Source organism: Ascaphus truei, chromosome 8, assembly GCF_040206685.1.
Source record: "Ascaphus truei isolate aAscTru1 chromosome 8, aAscTru1.hap1, whole genome shotgun sequence".
Classification (NCBI taxonomy): Eukaryota; Metazoa; Chordata; class Amphibia; order Anura; family Ascaphidae; genus Ascaphus; species Ascaphus truei.
Genome location: NC_134490.1, coordinates 70926425 through 70936130, shown reverse-complemented (window position 1 = coordinate 70936130; position 9706 = coordinate 70926425). Strand labels below are relative to the sequence as shown.

Genomic DNA, 9706 nt, shown 5'->3' with positions numbered 1-9706 from the left:
GTTCATATTTTCAGTCAGTCTCTAGTCACCGAGACTGACCACGAACAACTGAGGAATTCAGAGGACTCGACAGAGACGGAGCAATCAGGAATGGGGGCTGGTACAGTGCAGTAGGATGGCTCCCAAGGGGCGAGGCCTCAATGAGATGGAAATATGAATTTACCAATAGGGAATGAGCCAACGGGACTGGAACCTAGATATCGCTAACCGGTCCCAGCTCCATATCTTTCGCAGTGTGAGAGGCCTCACTGCCAGGGAGAGAACAATACTCCGGCCTTGGAGTGTGCATTCTCCCAGCAGGTGGGTGCATCCCAACCCAACTCCCCTTCATCTCACAACACTGCACCTGGCCCTCTACAATGGGTAGTCCTTGGATTCATTGTATGCTAGCTTCGCTAATTAACTACGGGCACACAATGAATCCCAAAAGATATACATAGTAAGCACAACTATGAAAATAAACTGGCTGTTACAGAGGGCTAACTGTATGCCACAGATTAACAGGTATGGCAGCCATTTTGACTATACTTAGATTGCCTTTCTGACCCGATACATGCCCGCCATCTTGATGAATAGGGGCACACAGCGGGCTTAACTTTTAATATACTGTGCCAGGCTGCCCCTACCAACACAACCATTGTCTCTTTTTAACATTCACTTAAATGTCTGGTAATGACAGCTAATTGCTGTTGCACCTTAATGTATATATCCCCATGAATTTCAGGCCTACCTTGATTTGAAAGGGTTAAGCACAGTGTTACTCAGAGTATTTCAGTTTTGTACATACCAAAGCCTTCACCAATAAATAACCATTAAAGCAGAGTAATAGTCTACAATGTAATGTGTTTGATGGCAGAGAACAAACCAAACAGTAGTTTGATGTTCTTTTAACTCAATATTTTCTATAAACTCCATTTGACAAGGAACCAGCAACCAACCGACAGAGGTGGACAATGTCTGCCTTTGAATTTCAATCCGACACGGGTTAGCCAGATCGTTTTATCCGCCGATCAGTCTGAGAAAGTCAAATCCGCCAGGTTATTTTTTTCTATCAACTGAAAATACGCCCGTCAAATTAGTAACCTGAACCAGGAAATTGAATCCGAATCAGGAAAACTGAATTATAATAGGGGGAAGAGGAGCCGAGGATGATAATATATAGCGGAGCATCCTGAAACTGAAGCCATCGTGTTGTAGACACTGCAGGGTTTAGCTGTGGGTTGGTCAGGCTGTTGACGCTATAGTACTATAGCTCAAACATGTACTGTATACATTATTTACTTCATAAAACTTGTAGATGAACCATTAACCAGGCATGCCATTAACGTGTGACTATGGAAGTATCTCTGGAAGCAAGGGGTCCCCGGAGCTGAAATCAACACAATGCTGCATTAAAGATTGTGAAAATACAGTTTCAATCACGCGTAAAGCGAAAACTCCAAGCAGTAATAATAATAATAATAATAACAACCCTGTATATTGATTATTTAATAAACTGGAGCAAACATCATCAACATCACGCACATTGATGTTTCCTTCATCCTAATCAGCACCAACAACGCCCTCTGTTACACAGGCGTCATTATCACTACTACCATTGACCAATCATGGTTCTTGTTGTGATGATGGTGTTGTCCCCCAGGGCCAACACCACAACATAGACAACCATGATTACATTCACAAGTTCATCCAGAAACACCAGTTATGTCTCCCATTGACCATACTTTCAATACAAGAGCCCCCGTGTGGCGTTATTTTCAACTCTCAAAGGATCTGTTTACAGCTACATGTAGCCTATGTAGAACAGTTATGAAAATGAGTAGGCTGGGTACCCATCTTGGCACCTCAGCTTTAAGAGGTTCTATGACCCACCACCATGAGGTAGCAGGCAACCGTAGAAAGCCAGGATAAGACAAAGAGTGGTTGCAGCAGTTAGCACAGCAGCGTATAATGTCACAGGTGGAAATAGAGAAAATCCATTGTCATTTTTTTCAATACAACGTTGGATTCATCCACCGCCTTTTAATAATATATATATATTATTCGTTGTCGGATTCGATATAAACACAGTCCGTATGTTAAATTCTGATTATTTAAAATCAAAGAAGCCTAATTTTATGGACGGATTTTATATAATCCGCGTGGATTAAAGTTCATACAATCCGAAGTCCGATTTTGAATGAAAAACTCGGAAAAATCCAGGAAGGGGATTTGAACGAGTCCGCCCGTCTCTACCAACTAATCACCACAATAAACCCCTTCTTTGTGTAAATTAAGATCATTTAGTGATGATGAGGATGCTATTTGTTACAACATGTTGCCTTAGGGAGTCCACAGAACATCCTCATCATCACTATTTTGCAATCTTTAGACTCAGCCCATATTACATGTCCTCAAGATACATATTTTGCTCTTAGAAAACAGTGTCATGGCAACCAACTTCCACTATTGATGCTTGTTTGATTTTGTGCTAATTTTGCACTGGTTCATCATAATCAATACACATCTTAATTTTTTTTTAAATCACTCACATCTCATAATTGACTTGTGTGGTCTTAAGGTCATAGGAAGGATAGACTTGTGTGGTCTCAAGGTCAGAGGAAGGATAGACTTGTGTGGTCTCAAGGTCATAGGAAGGATAGGCTTGTGTGGTTTCAAGGTCATAGGAAGGATAGACTTGTGTGGAATTCAAACCATGTATGTAGAATTGTGGTCCAATGGGATTTATCTCTGTCTGAAAAGACCAGTTTGCTGAAGGAAGATTCACTACTGTATATATTGTTATGATAACACTAGGCCAGGGTGGTTTAAATGTGTATTATTAACATATTAACATATTATTTTCCTTAGTGCATACTTTGTCTACTCGCCTCAAATCATTCGGTGTATATTTAATCGGTCAATGTGGGCAGGTGCAACTCTAGCACAGAGTTTACAACCTGAAGGCAGAGTTTTTTTCCCAGATTATTGGGTTGAGTTAGAGGGTGGAGCAACATTTAAAACTATGCCACACCTTTGTCAGGACTTGTCTAGAAATGAAGGGACTGGAGGGAGACTGGGATACAGAGATTAAATAACAGAAAAAGGGAACATTCTTGAAGAATCAGTCAGCATCAACACACCTTAAGGAGGACGTAGAAATAAGTGTAGGTGGGCAAACATTTTATAAAAAGGAAAAGTTTTGGGTGGAAGATATAATTTGGCCACAGTTGTTTCCAGAGGTTCTTCTATTATTGAAACACACAAGGTATGTGCATTTATACAGTTTAGCTATTTATTTCGGTTTAAGTGCATAGAGGCAAGCAATTGCACTGTGTTTTCCTAAGTTGCCAAGTAAAAGTAATGTAAATATGCATAGGTAGTGATTTCAAATAGCTTTACAGATAACTTGCTCCTATAACCGCAGTTGGTAACATGTTGCTTTTGTTGATATTTTTCTAAGTAAATGGATTAAGAGACTAAAATAGTCTAGGATATAAGAGATGATGGTTCAGTATATCACTTTAAATACTTTCAATGTTGAACATTTTATAATATTAGGCGACTTCTTACATAATTCGTTTGCTTGTAGAACAATGTTTATACTCATGGTCGGTGAGCAAATGTCATTATTAAGATCATATTTTGCTGCTTCTTGGACAGTGCTATAGAACTTGTTGTTAATGGTTTCTTTCTGTGTCTTGGAGAGTCTTGATCTTATCTTTTGTATATAGTCTGTTTGCATTGGTTACACTATCAAACTGAGTCATTGGTTCTGGACTATTGAACTTTGATTTGTTTTATGTAATATTATGTTGCAGCACAACTTTTTTCTAACAATGTTTGTTAGAGTTGCAAGAACACACACACACACACACACACACACACACACACACACACACACACACACACACACACACACACACACACACACACACACACACACACACACACACACACAATATCTGTGTTTCTGTGTATTGAATGCTATGATCCTCAAGAACAAAATAAAGTTATGAAAAATAGATTTTCAACCACATCTACTACTTATAGGCATTATGTATATATAAAGTATATACAAAATTGATATGTCATCAAAATCCATAAGTAATCCAAAAGCTGCTATATTTCAGTTTGAAAAAATAGACAGTGTACAGAGCAAATAGCTTCTGCCAGGAAAATCTGCTCATCACTTCGGTGTAAAATGTTACAGGATCAGGTTTCGGAACGCACATTTACCTTTCCAATGTACTGCTCCGAATATTTGTGGTTGTGTTTTTCCTCTTTTTTGAAAGGTTATCATTTTGCATTTACTTACAACTGTTCTTTGCCATACTATCACAAGGAATACTTACTGTAACATACAAAACACCCTCCTAAAATCATATGCATACTGTATGCTAGAATAATGCACTGACTAAACTAAAGATAAGAAGGGCTTACTGCACATTTCGTACAACAGTGTCACAATTACGGAAACACTTAAAAAGGATATTAACCATTGACAAAAAATCCTACTCCTGTTATAGTGTAGTGTGTTGTGTATGCAGATATACAGAAATTAAAGTGGAAAGGGTTATAAGAATTATTTAAAATACTGAATCCAAAACAATACATATTTATCTCTCTGTTACCCAGTGTCCAACATACAAGACCATGGGTAGCCAACTCCAGTCCTCGACTGAGCCACGGATTGAATCACCTATGCTGAAGCAGGGATATCCTGAAAACCTGACCTGTTGGTAGCCCTTGAGGACTGTTGTTGGCTACCCCTGTGCTAGAATATGTTACATAGCATACACTGCTGGAGTTTCTGTTACTGTTACATAACTGTGCAATAACAATCATATGAGCAATACGGTGTCATTAACTACTGTAAGGCTTCGGGGATTGGGACTGGGAGAGGAGGCTGCTAGCTCAAAAACATAATCAGAGCTGTCATTGCATTGTGGTCCAGTCTCTGGGAAATGACCTCTCTTCCTGCCATAAAACTCCATCCTAGCTCTGTCGATGTCTGGCTTGTTAGCCATGCACAACCATACACTGAGAAGTCCTCTCATTCCCTGAGGGAGTTCAAGGGAAGAGTTGAAATAGAAAAACTTTATGGACCATAAATATAAAGATGTTTTTCATGCTGAATCACATCCACCCCCCCCCCATATATATATATATATATATATATATATATATATATATATATATACATAATTACAGTTAATACAAACCAAAGCAAGACACACAATTTAATACATTACATTTCTTAGCATTCTTGTGCAATCTCTTGTTCTTAAATGCTAGACTTTCTTACAATTTCTGTCCCCAAATTGCTTTTTTGGGCCACTAAACATTAATGGAATCAAAAGGGCTTCCATAAATGTCTACTTAGCGTTAGTCCTTTTTAATCTGTTTACTAAGGTAACAGTAGATAGTTGACTGATAGAGAAGGATTTCAGAGAACAGAAGCCTTGTGATCAAAGCAATATCCCTAGTTTAAGGCGACTCTATCTCTGTGAAGTTGATTTACCTATTCTAGGCACTACTGTAGTTTCAGACCAATGTCAGATTATGAAATATTCGAATGTAGGTTACCTACTTTCCCTATATCTGTAAGGCTCACGTTACTTCCACGATATACAATGCCTAATTGAGCTGTGGGGGTCTTGAACTAGGGTCTCTGAGGCTCCATGTACTCCAGCTATTCTGTCTTCACATTACAGGTGTGTTTAAAGATGCGTGACAGCAAACAGACAATGTGTATTGCACATTTAACCTATGGAAACCCCTTCCCCAAATCAGGAGAGGGACAGTGGGGCCTGTACATGCAAAGCGGAGTAGAAATCTTATGAGACTCTTTATGGCAGGAGTGGCCAACTCCAGTACTCAAGGGCCTCTAACAGGCCAGGTATTAGGGATATCCCTGCTTCAGCACAGGCTGCTCAATCATTCTTACTGAGCCACTGATTGAGCCACCTGGGCTGAAACGGATATCCTTCAAACCTGACCTGTTGATGGCCCACGACGACGGGAGTTGGCCACTCCTGCTGGATGGTATATATGATGAATATGTATTTCTGTGAAGAGTAGGTAAATCATACTAATTGCATTTCTGCTTAGGAGGAACATGCTTTATCTTAAATAACCTATTGCGTATTCAAGAAAGATTGGCTTAGAATAAGGTGTATCAGTTATTTATAAAAGGATTGCACCAATGCAAGTTAACAAACACAAGTCTGTGTTTGTATTGCTTCAGGGCTGGGTGCATATATATATATATGCACCCAGCCCTGAAGCAATATATATATAAGAATGCAGACCAAATGACTTTTTTTAACTTTAGACATGAGTACAAAGACAGTATTGTCTAGTTGCATTCTTTTATTAGCACGAATGCTGCTGGGGAAATTATGATGACACCGTTAACTTAGAGCCAAATTACAGTGTTTATTGCTGATGTTTTAAAGTGCATTGCTGATTTCCCAGTCTCACGCCACAATTTGCAGGTTCATATCCTAATAAGATCCTTAACCTGTTACCTGAGGTACACAAAATATGCACAATGCGTGATTTGGCAATCAACAGGAATGCCCTTATTATGCGTGCACATTACTCCGTGGCAGAAAACAAGCAATAAAGCAAATAGTTCAGTTGATATACATAACATGGCATCAGATTATTAAAGGGAGAACTTTCACATTTCATAATAACATGAAGCCAGTAAAAATAACCCATGCATATTACTTGTTAACAGTTAGAGCAGAGTAAATACATCTTATAAACTGTGAAAACTGCAATGCAGTATTAGGGGGATCATTTATCCAGTGGCTAGAAAAGTGGGTGATACTAGAGAGTCACATTAAACATTGGTGGCACTTTTCATCAATGACCGACACATAAGAATTAAATCCGCAGATTCCGCAATCTGCTGGTGGATTTTACCAATCCGCAGATTCAGTAATTAGATTGTCCGTGATAAAGTGAAATCCGAAAAAGACGAATCGCCCCGTTTGAGATGATTCACGGAAATCCGTGAACCAAAGGAACCGGACGATCCGCGGTGGATCCACATCAGCCAAAACCAGTGGTGAATTTCCCATTAGGCCCTGGCCTACGGCATAAAAATTTGGGGGTGGTATACATTGGCGCTTGCCGCCCGCTCATGTGCAATTGGCGCTTACCAGATGCTCCTGCGCATGCGGGATGGCCGCTTGTCAGCCATGCATGGGAGGCCAGCAAGCGGCAATCGCGCGTGCGCGGCCGGCACGCGCTGATCATGCAAGTGCGTCCAGCAAGTGCTGTCGCACGTGTGGCCTGCAACACGATGTCACGCGGCATTGCGTTGCCATGGCACCGGGACAGCGCAGCGTCAAATGACGCTAAAGGAGGAGGGCGGCACCAGCTAAGTGCCTAAGGGAGGCATATTTTAAAATCTGCCACTGACCAAAACCATTTTCCCATCTCTAGTGGGGGTCAATGAATCTGCCATCAATTGTTATATTTTTAATTTAGCATAATAAGCTTTTTGCCTTATTTTGACCAATTTATCCTAAAGTTCTGTGTACAGCCAAAAAGATCAGTATAGTATGTCTTCTTGAAATAATTCAATGTGGCTTATGTACTCTCAGTGCTTGGAAGAACAGATGTAATGCGTTAATTTTTTAGAAAGAAAGTAATTCCCGAACCGAGTAAATTTTAGACCCTAAATCCATTACTTATCACAGTGGAGTTTCATTAAAATATCCCGATACTTTAGAATTGTTGCATATACAGGCAATGTCTTGACAAATTGACATTTCCTTAAAATCTTGTTTTTTGGGGTTTAACGGTTTTTTTTGCTTACAATTATGTATATCCTAACATGTGAGTTTAAAACTGCACTAAGAAAATAGTTACTGTCGTGCTATATTCAGTAGAAGAATTATATTCATACAGTGGCCTTTTTAACATAATGAATCTCTTGTCTGCTCCATGTTGCTGTACACGTTATCTGGATCCAGTGTATATGATGTCATTTAATTATGCATATGCATTTAAATTATTTCCAGAAAATATCTTCTCCCCCTCCTTGCATCAATGGAAAGAGACATGTTCTGATATGCTATACAATTTGTTCACTGTCATTTCTGCATCGCTGTAATTAATGAGCATCTTAGCGTGTGCAGAAGCCGTACTAGACAACATGAGTCGCGCAATGTGTGTGAGATCACTAATCCTTTTAGTAGCTTATTAATGGTATTTATTCCCTCATCGTTAAGAAATGCCTCACATACGTTCTTCACATCCAGGGTAAATACGATCCCTGCATGTACAAGGAACTAAACTGTTCTAACTTGCTGGAAACGTTGGCTGTACCTATCACAGATGCATGAAGATATTCATGACTAATTTTTGAATAAGGGTGTATAAGTAAAAATAGCCAGGGGTTGGAGGTGTGAACTCTTCCCTTTAACATTGTGTTGACCAGATGGTAAGAAAGGAGCTGGTTCTGCAGTTCCAAAAAATGAATGCTTGCTAAGAAATGCCTCTATTGTTCAGTCACAGGTTTAACACGACATGCCTCCCTTTCCCATCATTACTGAAGCGCCTCTCTCCTGGAGACTGATCTCATCTGTTCAAATACCACAACATGCTTATCATGCACTATATAAATGACTGGAGCAGCGTATGAAGTCTATTTGGTCTCTTCTTTTGTTTATTCATAAAGAACGGGCGCCACCTGCTGAGTAAGTGGCGTTACAGGTGGATGCACTACATTTAGCGAGGGGCAAGCAAGACTTAAGTCCTATTTAAATTCTGATCACTATAATGCTGCTTCTATGAGCACAAGTTGTTTTATTTTGCTTTTACCGGTTGATATATATATATGCCCATCCAGTCACCACATCTAGTGATGGGAATGAAAAGCGTAAAAGAAATGGCCGTATGATTTGTTTCCATTTGAGGCACATACAGCTTCTGTTACAAGTAGTGAAACGATGTGAGAATGTGTGAGAGGTCAGCTCAAATCCAGTCCCCAAGGGCCACCAACAGGTCAGGTTTTCAGGATGTCCCTGTTTCAGCACAGGTGGCCCAGTCAGAATATCGCGTAGCAGTAAAACAATGTGCTCACTTGGAGCGCTCAGCCGGTCCTCTCCTGGTAACGTCGGCGGGATCCTTAGCTCTCCTTGTTTGGTCGGGTCCTCTGTTGCACACACTGAGCATCAAAGATACATCCGCCAGCTTGAGTTCAAGAGGCTTACAGCTACTTCTGTCCGGTTACAGCTCACAGAGACTCGACTCATACTGATTAAACATATTTTCCTCTTGGTCCTACAACAGGGCCGCTGACAGATTTCCTGGGGCCCAGGACAAGAGCTTCACCCCCCTTGTCGGCCGCCTTGCGGGCCCTCACCTTTCACAGCTGTTCACAGAGCCCCCCTCTGTCTCTCACTCTTTCCCCCTCTCTTCCTCACTCACTCTTCCCCTCCCTCTCTTACACCCCCGCTCTCCTCTCTCTCCCCCCCCTCCGCTATCACTCAACTACCCCCTATCACTCAATCCCCCCCTCCTCCCCTGGCCACACACACAATTCCCCCCAATACCCATACAACCCCCCCAATACCCATACAACCCCCCAATACACACACAATACCCCCTCCCAATCAAAAACTACCCCCCCAAATACAGACACCACTAGCCCCCCCAGATGCAACCCCCACCCCCAGATACAAACACCACTACACCCCCAGAT

At 40.8% G+C, this 9706-nt stretch overlaps 1 protein-coding gene across 3 annotated transcripts in view; it reads left to right on the top strand.

The window, feature by feature from the left end:
* Nucleotides 1-3041: 3041 nt before the first annotated feature.
* COL17A1 (collagen type XVII alpha 1 chain) overlaps nucleotides 3042-9706 on the top strand; it is a 66510-nt gene continuing 59845 nt past the window's right edge. For 2 of the 3 annotated variants that reach the window (XM_075612539.1, XM_075612537.1), the window contains exon 1: nucleotides 3043-3247. The gene's annotated coding sequence lies outside the window, so the exon portion shown is untranslated. Of the gene's footprint in view, nucleotides 3248-9706 lie in introns of all 3 variants that reach the window. The other variant, XM_075612538.1, reaches the window with a different exon arrangement.